Source organism: Clytia hemisphaerica, unplaced genomic scaffold (genome assembly GCF_902728285.1).
Source record: "Clytia hemisphaerica strain Z4C2 unplaced genomic scaffold, Clytia hemisphaerica genome assembly, whole genome shotgun sequence".
Classification (NCBI taxonomy): Eukaryota; Metazoa; Cnidaria; class Hydrozoa; order Leptothecata; family Clytiidae; genus Clytia; species Clytia hemisphaerica.
Window position 1 is genome coordinate 1,839,990 of NW_027104020.1, and position 19,086 is coordinate 1,859,075.

At 35.2% G+C, this 19,086-nt stretch overlaps 2 protein-coding genes across 2 annotated transcripts in view; one reads left to right on the forward strand and one right to left on the reverse strand.

The window, feature by feature from the left end:
- Positions 1–19,086, reverse strand: part of LOC136811513 (L-seryl-tRNA(Sec) kinase-like) — a 402,790-nt gene that overhangs the window by 378,336 nt on the left and 5,368 nt on the right. The gene's annotated exons all lie outside the window — the stretch shown is intronic.
- The window catches only part of LOC136811482 (inhibitor of Bruton tyrosine kinase-like), a 60,534-nt gene that overhangs the window by 2,561 nt on the left and 38,887 nt on the right, over positions 1–19,086 (forward strand). The window lies entirely within an intron of this gene.

The window sequence follows — 19,086 nt, forward strand, 5'->3', positions numbered from 1 at the left end:
AAAGAAGATACCTTGCTTAAAATATCCTTGCCTTGTATATTAAAAATATCTTAAATATCCTTGATAATGCCTTGCTGGAAATATCCTCGTATTTTTGTAGGAAAATGCCTTGATGAAAATATCTTTGTAATCTTGAAGGAAAATGCCTTGCTGAAAATATCCTTGCATTCTTGAATCAAGATTCCTTGCTGAAAATATCTTGGTATTCTTGAAAAAATATACCTTGCTGAAATTATCCTCCTATTCTCAAAGGAAAATACCTTGCTGAAAATATCCTCGTATTCTTGAAGGAAAATGCCTTCTTGTAATTAGATTCCTTGCTGTCAAAACCTCATATTCTTACATGAAGATTCCTTGCTGACAGCTGTATTCTAATCCCTTGTTCCTTGAAAAAATCCCTTGTTGAAAATATCCTTGAATTCTTAAAGGAAAAATGTCTTGAAAAAGAATCCCTTGTTGAAAATATCCTTGAATTCTTAAAGGAAAAACCCTTGCTGAAAATATCCTTGTATTCTTGAAGGAAAATGGCTTGATGAAAATATCTTTGTATTCTTAAAAGAAAATCTCTTGTCAAAGATATCTACGTATTCTTGAAGGAAAATCTCTTGTCAAAAATATCTACGTATTCTTGAAGGAAAATTTCTTGCTGGAAACATCCTGCTGTTCTTGAAATTCCTGCTGAAAATATCCTCGAATTGTTAATTGAAAAGCCCCTGCTCAAAATATCCTTGTATTCTTGAAGGAAAGTAAATGTTTTATTGGAGAATGACCTCTTGCTTTGAGTCTATCTACCGGGTGCGTCACTAAAAAGTTTCTCTCTTTTAAGTTAATTTTCTCAAGATCTGATAATTTCATGAGAACTGGCCCATTATCACTGAAAAGAAGAAAGATAAACTTAAATTCTAATCGGTCATTTATCAAATTTGGTTCATTAGATCAAAAATTATGCTTAATCGAATAAAAAAGTTACTTCTAGAAAGTGCTTGAAAACATTATGAATTAAATTTTTATCTCAGAATTGGTAATCGCAGTAGCCTTGCAATAGTAAGAGAGCCTAGAAAGCCGAGAAAGGGTAAAGCTCTTTATCAAAATTGTTTCAATTTGTTTTTACCTAGCATTTCCTCTTATTTTTGGCTCTGGACTGGATAAAGTCAATGTAAGGCTGGATTTATCTAGAAAACCACATTTGATGTATTTTCATAAATTTTACCAGATTTCTGGGCACTCTCTGACAAATTTTCTTCCTTTTATTGATAATCAACTTTCCTTTATATAACAAAAGATTACTTTGACAGCCAATCATCATTTTTAACGATTAAAACAAAGAAACTGATGTATTAAGCCACCATGCCTCTGCTTAACAAGGCTCGAAATAACGATTCAAAGTGAGTCGGACAAATGTCCGATCAGGGTTGCTTTAGCTTGAAAATTATGATTTTTGGGTCGGACATGAAGCTATTTGGGTCGGACAATGTCCGATGTCCGACCGTTATTTCGAGCCCTGGTTTAATTTGATAGGTTTATTTTCATCGTTTTCGAGTACTTTCTGAAAGTAACTTTTTTATTCAATTAAGCATAACTTATGTTCTAACGAACCAAACTTAATAAAAAACCCATCAAAATTTAAATTTTTCTTTCTTCTTTCCAGTGATTAAGGATTTGTTCTCATAAATTTATTAAATCTTGAGAAAATAAACTTAAAAGAGAGAACCCTTTTTGTGGTGCATCCGGTATTTAAAGTTTGCTTTCTTTTTACTAGTAATGATATAGGGTTACAAGGTCTTTTAGAGGTCAAAATTAATCTAAATATCAGCTGTTTTTTAAAATCAGTTCAAAAACTGGTTTGTGGTTAAAATGAAGGATGTGGTGATGGTATGGTCGTGACTTGTTTAACCCAAGTGCTCCGTAAAGGCAAACTGTCTAATTTAGGCCTTGTACGATAGACAAATCTATCTTCAAAGAGCGAACCCTTGCCTTTTAGTCCCGCTCTTGAGGTCGATAAATGTTTCATTTCGTGACACACATCTTAGAACTAACTTTTTTTGGTGGAAACTCACGAATTAGTATTAGATTCCAAAATCAAAAAGTTTCCACGATATTTTCGTGCAAGTAACGAGTAATTGGCGATTTTTTGCGTTTCCAGGCAAAATTGCAAGGCCTGGAAATGAATTAGTATTAGTATATGGTAAAAAACTGATGGAAAACAGGGAATTTCCCCACAATCTGCATTAATTTATGCAAAATTAAACACCTTTTTGACCACAAAAAGGCCCATAACTTTTGATCTAGAGAAGTTGGGACTTTGGTGTAATACACTTTTTTGCTCAGTTTGACGAGCTCTATCATGTGATATAGGTCTCTTTTTAATTTGAAGACCCCCCCCCCAAAAAAAAAAAAAAAAAATCATGCTTCCAGGCCTTGAATTTTGCCGGAACGCAAAAATCGCCATTACTCGTTTACTTGCACGATAATATCGTGGAACTTTTTTGATTTTGGAATCTACATATACTAATTCCGTGAGTTTCCACCAAAAAAGTTAGTTCTAAGATGTGTGTCACGAAATGTTTTCTACCACTTTTTTCGTCAGCGCGGGACTATTCATCTTAAGAAGATAGAGATGATAATTTTTGGAACTGCTTGGACCCCCGAATAAATAGTCTAAAGGGGCTAAAATGAACATAGACCCTCAAATGACTTTATTATAATGTCTATTATTATAATGTTATAATCATAATTTTTACAGAAATTTTTCATGTAGCAACTTCATGCGGAAATATTTGCGAGGTGACGGGTATGCCCGAGCCAACGATAAAAAATCGACGCTCAGAGCAAAAAAGTTGACCTTTTTGGGACCCTCAGATAGATTAAGTAGACGTGATACAATTTTATGTACGGGATACATTTTTGGGAGAGCTACGTATCAGAATCATTAAAGAGCGAACTAAGAGACTGGGTTCGAGTTTTGTTTAGTACATGATCTTCTTCTGCGTTGCAAGAAAGCTTCTAGTTCTACATCGAGTGCCAGATACCCGAGTCTGTTAAATGACGCGCCTTACGCGCCCACGCGCCCACGCGCCTTACGCGCCCACGCGCCTTACGCGCCTTACGCGCCTGAATTTCGACGCGCCTTTAAGTTTTGACACACCTATTTTTCATATGCGAGTTGCGAGTTGCGAGTTACGAGTTACGAGTTAGGATTTGTAAGTTACTTTTCACGAGTTACGAGTTGCATTTTAACAAAATAAAATCGCGAGTTGCGAGTTACGAGTTGCATTTTAACACACAAAATTCGTGAGTTGCAAATTGAAAGTTGCAAATTAAATGTGCGAGTTGCAAATCTAAAAGTGAGAGTTGCAAATTAAAAGTGCGAGTTAAAAAATTATAAAAAAGTCTGAGCCTGTTATCATAAATAATAATAGGACAAAAAAAGCTTAAAAACCAAAGCAAAGCATGGAAAACCCAGCCAAACTGTTTACTTTTTGTGACTAAAGTTGTGTAACCACTCACATACATCTTTTGACAAGCTACTTAAGGCCCTTAAGTGTGATACCTGCAAGCTTTATTACACCAAATATTTTAATTGTACCGAATGAGATGCCTTTGATATAAATAGATAAATATTTTCAAAAGGCAAAAACTGGGAAAGGCAGTTTTAGAGATACAATTCTAATTAAATATTCCATTGTCCGTTTTGATAAAACCACTTATTTTAATGAAATGATGATCTGATGGTCAAATATAAAGCTTCTTTAATTAACTCCAGCAAAGGTTTTGTCACTTATAAATTTGATGCTGATAAAACAAAAGGATAATTGACACCCTATTCAAGCTTCAATAGCTTTCAAATGGGCTGTTCTACAATCATGGTCAAAATTTATTGAGAATTTAGCTTGTTTTCTCGTTTTTCGAATTTAGAGTTCGGGCGAGAAAGTCGATTTGGGCCATTTCAATTTTGGGTCTTCAGATCCTAAGGTCCTAAGTCTTAATTCTAACGTTAAAACTCTACCCTTCCAACCAAATTTAGAGCACTTCCAAGTCGTTTGTGGTTTTGAAAATTTGCGGGAATTTCTCTTTTTTCTAAAATATTACGACAATGATTGTACACGTTTTGCACGTGATCTTATAATTACTGTTAGTGAAACAACCCCTCAGAGCCACCATTCTCAGCCTGTTACCTTGTTACCCCCTGTTACCCTGTGTTACCCTTTTTAGTAACAACGCCTCACCCTTACTGACTTTTCGATTTGTAACTCGCACTTTTAATTTGCAACTCGCACTTTTAATTTGCAACTTGCATTTTTAATTTGCAACTCGCACTTTTAATTTGCAACTCGCACTTTCAATTTGCAACTCGCGAATTTTGTGTGTTAAAATGCAACTCGTAACTCGCAACTCGTAACTCGCAACTCGCGATTTTATTTTGTTACATTGCAACTCTGGTAACTCGTAACTCGTGAAAAGTAACTCGTAACTCGTGGTTCTAAATGCAACTCGTAACTCGTAACTCGCAACTCGCATATGAAAAATCCTCTAAGAAGGTGCGTCAAAACTTAAAGGTGCGTCGAAATTCAGGCGCGTAGGGCGCGTGGGCGCGTAAGGCGCGTGGGCGCGTAAGGCGCGTGGGCGCGTAAGGCGCGTGGGCGCGTGGGCGCGTCAATAAATGGAAGGCGCGTGGGCGCGTAAGGCGCGTCATTTAACAGACTCCAGATACCCCTAGGATAACACTTTTTCCAGCTTGAAAAAGGTAGTGGATACCTCTCTAGCCTTCGGCTTTAAGTTTGATGTTATTGTCCGGGATTTTTGTACATATCCGATAAGACCCCCCCCCCCCCTACTCTCACCAGGGTGTTTCTATGTTTATCATTTACATGTTTTTTATTTTAGCAGAACCCAGTTTACAAGAACATTTAGGCTGAAATGTCCAGCCTCAGTTTGGAAAAAAATTGACAAGAAACTACAATTTTTTCCTTTTTTCCAGCAGTTTTAACCGAACTTAGGAATGGATTTTCTAAAATCGTGGAGAGTCAATTTTGTCCAAATTTTACCAATTTTAAGTGCTCTGGACATGCCCAATTTTTCGATTTTACACACCAACTTAAATGTCCTGTTAAACCTACCATTTTAGAATTTAAAAATCGAAAAATTGAAATGAAAAAATTAAATGAAGATGAAAACGAAGAGTTTTTCGAAGAAGAGTATTTCACCTTCAAAGCCCTAATCTCGGTAAAAATCAAACATTTTGGATTTTTTTTTGGTTCAGGTGATGTATCTATTTACCGAAAAAATCTAAATAAAGAAATTATTTGTCATTAAGTTAAAAAAAGTTTGAAACAATAAAATAATTTTCCCAAGGAGATTAGGCTTTTTTGTCAAAAGTATGGGATTTTATATCATGCATATATCTTTCTCTTGTTCTTTAGGAGGCCTCCCCCAGTCGACCCTCAATTCACGTATTCACGCACAAAATGTTGCCAATTCACGTATTCAAGCGCGAAATAAACCATTTTCACGTTCACACGCCAATTTTGCTTTTACATCTTTAGTTAAAATGATTTTGACCTTATTTGCCTAAATATGACCTTTTTATGGTTTCTTTAAACAGTTTGACCTATTCTTATGCCCAAAATTTTCGCAATATGAAGTTTTCTGCAGTTTTGTCAACTTATTATCGATAGCGTCGACCTTTTAAGGCATCTTTTACAGCTATTTGAGCTTTAATAAAGCAATGTTTTAGGTGTGCCGCGCCAAAGTTATTGTAAAAACCTCACTTTTTACAGTTATTTTTTCTTATAAATAATTTTCTACTTTTTCTTTATTTTTGGTACGCGCCTCGATGTACCTATTTTTCTTATTATTTGATTGGTTGTTTATCACGTGACTTTTCATTTATAACGGCCTCGTGTTTAGAAGGTAGTTCTCTTACTTCGGTATTTTATAGAAGATAAGGTACATCGTGAAATTTATTGAAGATATTGTTTGAAGTTTATTATCCTGATTTTTCTGAAAGGAATTAATATAATACCCTGGTAACTGCTTAGAGAAAAAGCACTACCTTCCGTTTTTACAGTTACAAAGAACTACCCTTCTGGCGTAGGGTGGGCATTTCTTCCTCGCAGACACGTAAGAAGTATTTGGTTGGGCCAATCATGTTTTGAGAGTAGACTTCAAGACAAGCTTCAAAGAGGTGGAGCGGTAGTACAACCGGATGACGCAAATTGAAATGGTTGACCCCCATCAGATGGAAGGAAGTGTACGGAAAACAACAAGGCGAGCGAAGCGAGCGCGAAATTATTTGGTCACTATTTGGATTTGTTGGCAAAAATCTGGTACGGCGAGCGACGTAACTGCCGTACCCGATGCGGCGTTCCAAGAGTTTCGCCCAAGAGAAAACTTTTAAAATTTAGAATGCCTAGATTGCTTGAAAATGCATCATGTGCACAGAGAAATGGGATGGGATAGAAAATGTGCTTCTCTGATTACCCGAAGTGTTCTGATCGTGTCTATTGAAAACTCATTTAGTATAGTAAGATTTGGTCGTTACAAAAAGTTCAAAAAAAACAGCTCGTCATGCGAAGAGGGCTGGTTCCTATATGCTGTGTTTATAAAAGTGGTTTCATGTTTTTCGTTTTTCGTTTTTGATCCATTACTTTTTAAACTTTCAGTATCCAGTAACAAATTTTACACTAACTTGTAGTCTGAAAAATTCTCATATTACAATGATACCAAATTATTTCTAAAGAATTTGATAAAAATTCATCAAAGACAGATTTGATTTCTTATTTTCGTGCACTTTAGCTTTTAATCTAATTATGCGGTCATGATGCCGTTTTATCATTATAATCGCTAGAAAATTCTGAGCAAGAAAATATAGTTATCTTTTGGTATAAAAGAGGTATCCCCAAAATATAAGCCCCTAAAGTTTACGCATAATTTGACCTGAAACAAAAGAATTTCGTCATACCACCACGGTAATTATACAACTTTTTAAAAGCAACAACAAAAGAAATCCATTAGCTCGAAAGAAACTCCCTTAAGGGCAAAGGACCTGGTATATGACGAGCCGTTTGTCTATTGTTCTGAAGAAGCTGTTTTTCCATCTCTTTACATTCCTCTGATGTGCATCATTATCTATTAGAATTATTTTTAATTGTTCGATGCTGCATGTATACAAGATGTTTTAGAACTAGACGTTTTTTTTTTATTAGAACCTAGTTTATGAGAACATCGAGGCTGAAATTCGTCGAAAAAATAAGAACATCGTAAGAAAATGCCCGGCCTCAGTTTGAAAAAAATGACAAGAAACTACAATTTTTTTCAATCAAGCGGTTTTAACTGAACTTAGGTATAGATTTTCTAAAATCAAGAGTCGATTATTGTCCAAATTTTAACAATTTTAAGTGCTCTTTATTTTGCATGATATTGTCAATTTAGAGTAGTCTGAAAAATTAAGAATGCATTTAAGAACATTTTAGGCTGAAAATTGCTCAAAAAATAAGCACATCCAGGCTCAGCCAAATTTTAGGTGTTCTAATAAAAAAAAACGTGTACCTACTTTTTCAAATTATTGAAGGAGCAAAAATCCTTTAAGTCTCTAAGTTAACGCGGTATCATTTTGTGTACTGTATTGTAGTAACAATATAAGTGACTACGGAGAGACAACCATTATGAAACGCTGACGGAGAAGATTTTCTCTAGACTCTTTGTTTTTTTGACTAAAAACGCTCTTGTTGGATGCAGTATTTGCATCACAAAAATTGTCATTAAAAATCAAAAAATACGCCCTCAGAAAAATAAGGAAAACATTTGTTTAGATATCTTTGATGATTTTAATGTTATAAAGTTTTGATTATTAATTTCGCCTTAGCGAATTATTACGATAGCCTTCTGTGTGCGTTCCTGTGTACTCGGAAAAAAAAAATTAGAAAACGAAAGTACTCCATACGGTGGACGAACTTACTAAATTTAACTTACACTTTACACGTTCGTTTAGCCACGGACGATTTTCGCGCGTTTTTATAGTGGTCCGATCACAGATATGTTTATGTTTATGTTTCTTTTCTTTAAAGTTGATGCAAAGTAGTACAATGTGTACTTAGCTCGAGGCTAATCAATATCAACTATTAATTACAAATCTATCTAGAATGTTGATACTCAAGATCAACTATTATTTACAAATTAATTTAAATTCAATCAATGAAACCAACGCCATGGATAAAAGTACGACAGTTTCGGCAAGGACAAGTAGTGGGCCCCCATTGCTTGATTTCTTTTTTAAATTCATCTAGGCTTTTAAGTTTTTTAAAGTCATCGGGAAGGGTAGCCCAGATTTTAGGTCCCAGGAAAGCTAAAGACGATTTTCCATTCATTTCACTTTCAACTACTCTACTACGAAAGGAATTCCTTTTTCTCGTTTTGATCTTACATTGGTTTTTGAGAAATATTTTACTTTCTGATTCATTGAGTTTTGATTTAAATAGCTCTGTGGATAAGGATTGAATTGCTCGTTGATGGAAGGTGGAACCATTGTCAAGTTTCAACAGATCATCGAATGATGAGTTGTAGTCTGAATAAACGATTCTCAAGCATCTTTTATGTAGATTGTTGATTTTATCCTCTAGAGCTCTGCTATGAAACATCCATATGAGAGGACAGTAATTGAAGTGGCATTTAATGAAAGCATTCATCAAGCGTTTCTTTTTTTCTAAAGTGAGATATGTGCTCATTCTGGCTAAGGCGGTTATTTTCAAACTAGCTTTCTTGCAAAGATTTTCTATATGCGATTCAAACGTCAAAAGATTATCGAAGGTTACTCCAAGAATCTTTGACGATTTGGTATTGAAAACAGTTTCTTCTCCAATATTTAGATAGAGCGAGTCGTCAATGATGTTAACTATTAGCTGACATTTGTCAGCATTACCAACCATTTGATATTGCGGCAAATTAGTAGATTGCTACACAACAGAGTCTATATTGTATTCACCACAATGAGTAATTTAGCGCTGACAAGTAAGGGCGAAGAATACAATGGGGTAGAGTCATTTAACGGTCGGGGCTGTGGATGGCGTAATACCGGATAATAGCGATCTGGACAGTTAGGCTAACTCGTCAGTTAGACTGTTTAATCGCCACTACAAAAGTTCTTGGGTCAGGGGTTTCGAGCTCACCGAGGCTAGTCACCAAGGATAGTTGTCCTAAGATTCGGTAAGAATCTTGAATCGATGTAACGCTGATCAAAACTATCTCGCGTGGTTAAGTTAAAGATTTCATCCAAGGATAGTTGTTTTAAGATTCGGTAAGAATCTTGAATCGCTGTAACAGACAAGAATCTTATTAGCATCTTACAAAAGAATCTTATCAGATCTTTAAAGATCTTAAAGGATCTTGGCACGTTCGTAGTAAGAAACTGAACAAGAACTTGCAAAGTTTCTTGATAAGATCTTATCAAGAACTTATCAAGAATTTTTACCAGGGTCGCGAACTTGGAAATGTTGGGAAAGAAGCCTGAGCTGAAGGAGTCATTTATGCTTATAGAGAAGCAGCTTGCAAATAAGTGAGAGTATTTTTTAATTATTTTCGCTGGTATATCATTTTCCGCTTGAGACTTATTTGTCTTAAGGTTACTAATTATCTTCTCTACTTCGTCTTCGGTGGTGTTTCTGAACTTGAAGGAGTTTTCATTGTTTGATACCTTTTCTTTTATCTTGAGTATACTAGGGTGGTTTCTAAAAAGCATTATTTCATTTTGAAGAATATTATCAGAAAGTTCATTGAGAGGCACTGGTTCTGTTGGTGGTTGATTGAGATCTAATTTTTTAGTGATATTTATGAAGAATTCATTAAACATTTTTGCAATTTCTTTATCATCTTTAATCAGCTCATCATTTTCGACTAAGGTTATTTTCTCACTTATTGGTCCTTTATTAGAGAAAAAAGGGCGCACAGTTTTCCAAAATCTTTTATTGTCAGTGATTTGCTTTTCATCCAGAGATTCATAAAATCTTCTTTTAGTGTTTCTCAGGAGATATAAGCATCGGTTTCGCTGTTGGTTGTAATTATATTTGTTGATGTTAGAGGGGTCTTTTCGTTTAATGTTATTAAGTCGAGATCGATGCATCATGACCTTTCGTAGTGATTTTGTCATGAAAGCTTTATCATTACCTCTTAGTATTTTAGTTTTTATCGGTGCTTCAGCGTTTAGAAGATTTACCACACTTTTCATTTTATGTTCAAAGTTGCGATTCGATTCTAGTACTTGAGTTAAATGATTTTTGAAAAGGTCTTCGTTAATATTTTTGTAGCATCTATATTTAATGGCTTTAGGTGGACACTTTTCAAAAGTGGTTTTTAAGACGCTTATTGTGATGTTGTGAAAGTCCGATAGGCTATTAGATACAGAGGAAGAGCCCTGAAAACTTCTTTGGTAATTTGTTAGCATCAGATCAATGCATTTCGGATTTTCTGCGTTTTTGAAGCACGTAGGTTCATTTATCAAGCTAGAAAGCTCCCTGCTAGCAAGAAACTCAGGCATTTTATGTTTGTCGATTTCACAATTGAAATCCCCCATTAGTAAAAGTCGGTCATGATCTCCTATAGAATCAAGGCTATTTTGTAAAAGCTCTAAATGTGAATTTATATTGTCTACATGCGGATTATAAGAGCAAACTAGTAGCCATTTTTGCTTCTTCAGATTGACCTCGATGAATATAGCTTCACGATTCTTGTCTTTCAATACGACTTTCGAAGGAATGCCCTGACGTACGTAGAGTAGAAGACCTCCTCCCTGTTTGTCCCTGTCCAAGCGATATGGACGCGAGTAGTTTTCAATAATGAAATGATTTTCAGGGAATGATTTGTCAATCTTAGTTTCAGATACAAAAAAAATGTCTACGTTATCTTTGATAACTAATTTGAGACCTTCAAATTTGTATCTTATCGAGTTGATATTAAGATGTCCTATGATGACGTTTGCGACGTTATTAATACGGATTTTTCTCAGAGCCTTTTCTTCGAATTCATAAGATTTTTTCGTTGGTTTGTCAAGCAATGGGGGACCATCTACATACCTTTCACTGTCACCTTTTTCTTTGTTGTTGGATTCATCGTTGTCTGTACTGTTTTTGTCGTTTTCATTGGTTTTGCTGGTGATTTTTATGTTTGTGTTTTTTCTTGGTATTTCTTTAAGGTTCGTTGTGTAGGGTGTTAATGTTGGTTTTCTCTTTGACGAAACTTCCTGAGGCCGTAGCCGTTTTTTGAGTTTCCCCGAACGCGATGTACCCATTCAGTATCGTCTAGGTTCAGATTATTTGCTTTATCCAGTCATTCCTTTAGAACTGCTCTTTCAGTTCGAGTCAGGTCTTCCGTAATGCTCATTCCTTTATAGTCGTCATTTCCTTTGAGGGCTGATAGGCTGTGAAGGAGGGACAACTTTTCTTTTTCTGAACCAAGGACAAGTTTTATTGGTCAATTTTTGTTGGTTTCCTCGGTACCGATTCTCGATACGTTCTTTATGGTTGGAGGTGGAATTTTTACCGTCTTGATGAGGCTTTCAATAAACCTTTTATCACCGCCGTTTTTATCTTCACCAGTCCATTCAGCAACTCCATGGATGACGACATTTCTTTGCCGCTGGTCATGGTCTTTTTTTTTCTTTTATCTCTTCGTAGCGAGCCTCTTTTATAATGGACTTTAAACCGCTTGTTGTTACTTGAGGCGTAATTTTAGTTGCGTCAGCGTAGGACGTGTTGGCTTTGGTTACTTGATCCTCAACCTTGGTCAAGGATATCTGTAAAGCCCGAAGGGCTAGATAGGCAACTTTAACCCTATTTTTATCAGGGGGGGTGTTTTCCACCAGGCTGGCACTCTTTTGCTAATAGCTCAATGAAAATTTTTTTTAACACTCTGAAAGTTTTTGACTTTTAATATAATTCTATTAGCAGCATATATACCAAATTTTACAATTATAAACCGACCAGATCAGGTTTTATGACTTTTTTGTGCAGGCATATCATAAAATCCAGCTAAAACCCTGTAAAATCCCAAAATCTTAAATTTAGCATAACTTTAGATCTAGGCATCCAACTGACTTCAAATTTTGATAGGTTCTAGGTGTCAATGATAAATTTTAAAAAATATTTTAAAAATTTTCAAAAACTGCTGACGTCATCAAAAATGACGTCATTGTTTTTTGAAAAAATTTACTCTTTTTCTGCATGGATTTTAAACCTCGATTTTATTAGTATATTAAAAACCGGCAAATATGTTAAACATATTCTTTTTGGCTTTTAGAATTTCAAAACAGAATTGAAAAATCTCCATTCGTTCAACTTTAACTGCTATTTTAATGAATAGTACTTTTTAATTGGTGAGCGATAATTATAAAACTTTGTGATGACGTCATCATCTTTATGATGACGTCATCAACCCAAATTTTTTTATATGGACTCCTTTTATGGTAGAGAACATTTGTGCCAAATTTCAAGTCCATACCTTTTCTAGATCAAAAGTTATGCAAGGCTGGTGGAAAACACCCCCCCTTGAGAATACAAAATCCAAAAAAGCCTGATAAGCTTTCTCCAGCAAAAAAAAGTGAAGCAAAAATTTGACTTTTTAAATTTCGTGCCGATGGATCTAGTATTTTAATTGTTTTTGGAGCGCGAGATCAAAAAAAGTAGGCGGCAAACGCTATTTCACATCTCTCAAACCGGTGAAATTGCATATTTTAGTCACGTGACTTTGGTAGGAAATCCTTCCAAACCTAGGCTTCACTTTTTGATAAAAGTCGCAAATCTAGCCCTTCGGGCTTTACAGATCTGTGGGTCCGATAACTGTGAAGATAAGATCAGACATTTGCTCGTACTATATGGAAATATTTCACTCGTTCTGGATTTTCCGTATATTGTACGGAAAAATCTCGGAACTCGTAAAATAATATTTCTCATATTGTACTCGCAACTGTCCGATAACTATTACATATCAAGCCTTTTTGACGACTGTATTATTAGCTCCACAGTTTGGAGCGTACGGCTCCTCTCTAAAATTACGCTAGTGCAAGAAGAGTAACCAAGCATTTTTGTAAACATTCATCGTGAGAACTTTTTAATGGCTGCTTTTAAAACTTGCTGCTGCTGTGTGCTGTATAAATTTTTATAATGTTTTCTGTCCTTTTGTAGAGTATTTAAAGAGGTTTATTATTCGTTTACTACTAAGTATTTTATGTTTGTGTAGTTACTGAATGCACCAATAAATTGATAATGCTCAGTAAGTAGAATAAAAAGAGTTAGTTTTTCACAACAACAACATAAAACCCTGCCTCTTCTTCACTAAAACTACGAACAGCGCAGCTATGATCTTTTTTTCCTTTTTTTCACCAGATAGTAATGTGTTAATAGTGAAACCAGTTGTGACAAACAGTCAGTTTTAGCAAGTATTCTTTAGAAGTTAATTGAAATTCAGCGATCATTTTCGTAATCGAACTGTCAAACTACTGTGAGATCGGGTAACTTGCGTCAGTGGAGGCTAATCCATAGCCCCTCAAATGAAGTTAAATGGTAGAGTAAAGCTTCGAGCAGAGCTGTACAGTTCTTTTGTTTTGAAATTTTGATGGCTATGTAAGTTTCCTTCCACTGATGCAAGTTATACCCGACTTCACAGTATCCATCGAAATCAGACGATAGCTGTTCGATTACCCAAACGATAGCTGTTCGATTACCGAACCTTATTTGGTAAGAAATTTTTTTGATTAGTTTGATTATATAAGTTTGATGACAGTTTTTTTATCCGATGAAGTTTGATCGGTGTCCGATGGGTTTGGTAAGTAAGTTTTTCCAGCTTTTCCTCCCCAATGGGATGATAGATATTGGCCTGCTCTTTATGGTTTAGCGTGGGCGTCTGCTAATAAGCCTTTACCACGCCTTCTCTCTGGGAACTTCACCCCGTGCACGCCTTGTCATTTTGGGAAAAATGACAGTTTTACGCTTTCCGTCATAACTTTTGATCTACTAAACCGATTCAAAAAAATAAGCCCATTCTGGAAAGCCCAACTATCCTGCTTTCTAAAAATGATAAAATAAAGGATTTTCCTTTATCATTGGTGACACAGTAGTCTTCTGCCTTAGAGTTGAAAAAAAATCAAAACGCAATTTGTCATATTTTTCAAAATTTTAAGTTCCGGTTAAAAAAAAAGTGGGGAGAACATTTGCGATACCATAATTTTCTGGCTCATTGTCTCCACCATTATAACTACAACTGCTAGCCAAAAAATCACAATCATACCTTTACTAGAAAAGGCAGAATTCATTTTTAGAAAACCTTGGTTTTCGAGAAAATTTCCACGTAAATCAGAGGCACGTAAGGCAGAGGCCCCTTGAGGTAATTTTTATGGGAAATATCACTAAAAACAGCTAAAAATGACTTTCCTATCATCAACCAGCATGAAAGCAATAGAAATAACATAGTATATACACTTTGAAACTCTTTGCAGCCTTATTAGAAGTCTTAACTTGGGTTTCGGTGACGGTCGATGTCGGCCGACAAGTCTCCAGTCCTCACCCTTAATGTACCGTCATACTGAAGAATAAGGAGGCAGAAACTTACCTCAAACACTGACTAAAGTACAAAAAAGCAATACATAACATTTCCAACCAATAAAACAAACCATTTTCCACTAAATAAACATAAAAAGTTAGTTACAGCAGTCAATGAGCTCATAATTTCCAAAAGAATATTTTGCCAGATTTTCCAGTTTGTTTTGACAGTTAAAATCGAAAGTAGATGGTTTCAAACTATTGAAAATAGTTTGTTTACATTTTCTCTCCGTCATATAAGACATTTCCCGGGATTTAAAGGCGTCTTTAAGGCGGTAGGGCGGCTTTTCTTAACGCCCCATGAAAAACGTATATTTACGGCCTCGGCTATATATTAGAACGTAAATTTACGGCCTCGGCGTGGAATGTAAAAAAGAATGAGCAACAAGGTAATAAATCAAACTAATCGAGCTTCAATCAAACTTCACCGATCTTGATACACCTTTTGCTAATCTGGATTTTCATTTTGATATATAAAAAACTCCAGTGGTACCGTTGTATAAGATTCCCATTTCCGTACTAAGATTCTTGTTGCTTTTCTGGAATCTTTCCCCTATATATTTTTCACGGGATAACCAGCAAGAGATTGGGGAGGGCGGAGGGTTTGTTTAATGGGATATATTTTAAATAGTTACCGTCAACTGCTCTAACTTAGGACTATCTGTCAAAACATGGGACGGCAATTCGGCCATGGTCAATTCACCAAACCTCCAAAGTCATCTGATTTGAGTTAAGGAACGGCGTATTAAAAAATACAGGATTTCTCTTTCGATTTTACAGTAAGTTAAAATACAGACCAGATATGCAACAGTCCCATGTTTCGACCAATCGTCCCAAGTTAGAGCAGTTGACGGTACAAAGGAGTCATTGTTGTGATTTGCTAGAAGGGCCATTAATCGATTACGTATAATATTGATTCTTTTACTGTTTTTAGCACTTACTACTTTCACTTGTGTGTAAACATTTATTTTATGATTTTGTAAGGTTTACGGTCAACCTAGAAATAATTAATTAAATAATTTTAAAGGTCTATTACAGCATCAGAAGAATAATTGTATTACTTTATAAGTGAGGTTTAAGTCAATTTGTATCTGGTGGGAAATTTTTAGTGACAGTGGTAAATAAATCTTGACTATATGAATATATGTTCATAAGTTGGCTAGTTTTTACCCTGCCATTTTCTAGTCCAGAAGCTGGAGCTCAACAACTCAACTGTTTTTTTGCCTATGATTTTGATTGTGGTGCGCCATCATTCATATCAAAAAGTGAAGATAGTATACAACAGATTTTTCTGATAAGCCATTTTCTCAATTTTAGAAAATTCTACTGTTTATAGAAAGAAGTTGATATAAACTTCGCCCTAAGTGAAGCACAAAATGAAGTTTCTGGCATCAAAGAATGAAAAGTTATTTTTTTCTTCTTCATTTTCAAAGAATTTTAAAATTCATTTTCTCAAGTTTATTACAGTTCTCTGAATTATTCTTCTGAATTGAAAGATTTTTTTACGCTTATATATAAAAAGGAATTTTTTAGTCGCATTTTTTTAGGAATCTTTTTGTTCTTAATGGATTGAGATTTTTCATAAGAAAACAGGGTATCTACGACCTGTATGTACAATAAATACAATGTGTATTTTTTTCACGTTTCACGCGTCTTCGTCGTTTATGTTCAAATATTATGCGAAATTTTCGACTTTAAGTCGTCTTGTTTTGGATGACTTTACCATGACGATAAGTTAATCCAAGACTATGCGAGCGAAGCGAGCAAGAAAACTTTACAGATTTAGGTCTCAGATTTTTAGAGTTTCCATGTGTTTTAGAGAATGATTTGCTTTTCACGTTCACGGTGCTAAAAATCTCGATTCAAGAATTCACGGTGGAAAAATCTTATTTTCACGTTCACGCTGAAATCTCAATTCACGTATTCACGCGCTAAAAAAGTCCATTTCACATATTCACGTCAGAAAAAAGGCTCATACCCGTGTCACGCCAGCCCCTGGGGGAGCCCCCTTTAGATTAACATTCATAGTTACTTTAAATAAACATATGAATAAGACATTCTTCATGTTAATCTTACACTAATGGATGAATTGCAATGTCCAATCCCTGGTTGTAACTACAAGACAACAGTGGGATCATCAGAGAATGTCACATGCACCCTTCTTTCTGCACACAGCACGATTCATATGGGTGGTCGCACACCTGTCACCCCTGGACCGAAGTTGGAATGGCCCAAAGTGGATAGCGGCCTCTAAATAAGCCGTATATATTGGGTCTGTGTACAAACTACCCCCCCCCCCTAGCGCGGGGTCCACTTAAAGCTTTTTGATAGACTGGATGGCGCGATTAGGTGGCCCGTTAGTATATAGGCGGACTGTAAAACAGTCCGCCAGATTTTAGTTGTTTTTTGGAAGGTAAAAACAGTACGGAGCAGTGTTTTTTATTTGAGAATAAGAGATTGCAAATCTGTTATCGATGTTTGTTTCCCATTTTTGATTACATCTTTCAACTCTAAGTTGTTTTTTTGTTATTTGGATTTTAAACATTCGTTTTCAAAATGGCGACCTCGCCAAACGCTCCTAGTCTGCTTCACTGGACTCAGCGTCATCCAAAATTATCAAAAAGCAAAGTTCAGCCAAAAGTAGAATCTAGTCTACCCCCCCCCCTGAACCGATAACGCTAAAGATGACGTAATGGTTCGAAACCGAAAGTTTAAGGGTCGTGGTTTCTTCACAAAGAGGAAAGACATATCTGAACTTATTTCGTACATACCAGTCTCTTGTTCGTAGTTTTTCTGACTTCCTGGTTCTATGTTAGTTATTTTCTATGTTTTCTAACTGACTGAGTGACTTACCGAAAGATCGCCACCGTTGGGCTTCTAACCCTTCAAATGCAAAGTTTCATCTTTGGAAACCCAATGACTTACCGTCATTCTTCTAATTTAATCCGTCCTCTACTTAGTACGAATTAATTATTTTGGCAAAATGAAATAATTTATCTAGCTCTAATTATTAGTACGAGTCCATGATCACGAATTTCTGATTTTCCTCTAATTTAGTACGATAAAGGTCAAATTTTCCTCTAATTATAGTACGAATAGTAAAAATAAACGAATTTTTTTTGTTTCAAAGACACTTTCTTTTTTAAAAAAACATGAAAAAATTTTATCTAAAGTCTGTCTCGAAATAATTTGCAGCTGGAGAAAAAAATGGCTGTAACTTTTGATAGAATTCAAATCAAGTTACGATTTTGTGCTCGTTAAAAAGATATTCGTGAGTGGAATATTATCAAGTAAAAAAATTGAGAAAAAAAAAGGAAAATGAAAATGAAAAATGAAGAAGAAAAAAATCAACTTTTTGTAGAAATGTGGTATAATTACCATTTTCACAGGAGTGACTCTTCAATCTTTGATCATCATCAATGTGAAAAAATTTTTCAAAAATATTCATTCAATCAAAAGATATCAAACAAAGTTTATTGCTGGTTGATCAAGTTGCGGTTTCAAAAGGCTGTTTTTTTGTCGTTTTTTACCAGTTTTTACTATTTTATAGAGTCAACCAGCAATAAACTTTCTTTGATATCTTTTGATTGAATGAATATTTTTGAAATTTTTTTTGACAGTGATGATGATCTAAGATTGAAGAGTCACTCCTGTGAAAATGGTAATTATACCACATTTCTACAAAAAGTAGATTTTTTTCTTCTTCATTTTTCATTTTCATTTTCCTTTTTTTTCTCAATTTTTTTACTTGATAATATTCCACTCACGAATATCTTTTTAACAAGCACTTAATCGCAACTTGATTCGAATTCTATCAAAAGTTACAGCCATTTTTGTCTCCAGCTGCAAATTATTTCGAGACAGACTTTAATCTAATTTACAAATCAAATGGATCGTCTTCAGTCAGATCGTCTCCACTGTCTAGGATGATACCAGCTGATTTCATTTTCAAAACGGTCAATGCAAAACTTTACAGTTGAGAGAGAAAGTTCTCAAGGAACTGGAAACTTTTGAAGAAAAGAGAAAAGTTGGTCAAAATAAGAGTTTGAAAAAGAAAGAAAAAATAAATAAAAAGTACCAAAAAGTGTGTTTTTAATTTTTCAACCCCTAATTTAATACGATTTGATATCTCTTTTACTCTAATTATTAGTACGACAATCAACGTCAATTTCCAAGGTATTTTATTTCTTCTTATTATTAGTACGACCCCTTCAAAATAATTATTTTTTCCGGAGGATTAAATTAGAAGAATGACGGTATCCACTGTGCCACGGACTAAAGCTAGCACGAAAGTTTTTCTGACGGCTATTTATATTGTTCAAACTACAGACCAGACTATATTAAGAGAAAATCACAAGAGAGTGCTTTTTTCGAGCTCCAACCTTAACCCTAACTGATAATAACCCGATTCCTACGTAACCCACATCCAAACCACACAAATACCCAACCCTACCAGATCGCCTGCAGGTCCTGAAACTACTCCCGCCCCGCATGCCGGATCCGA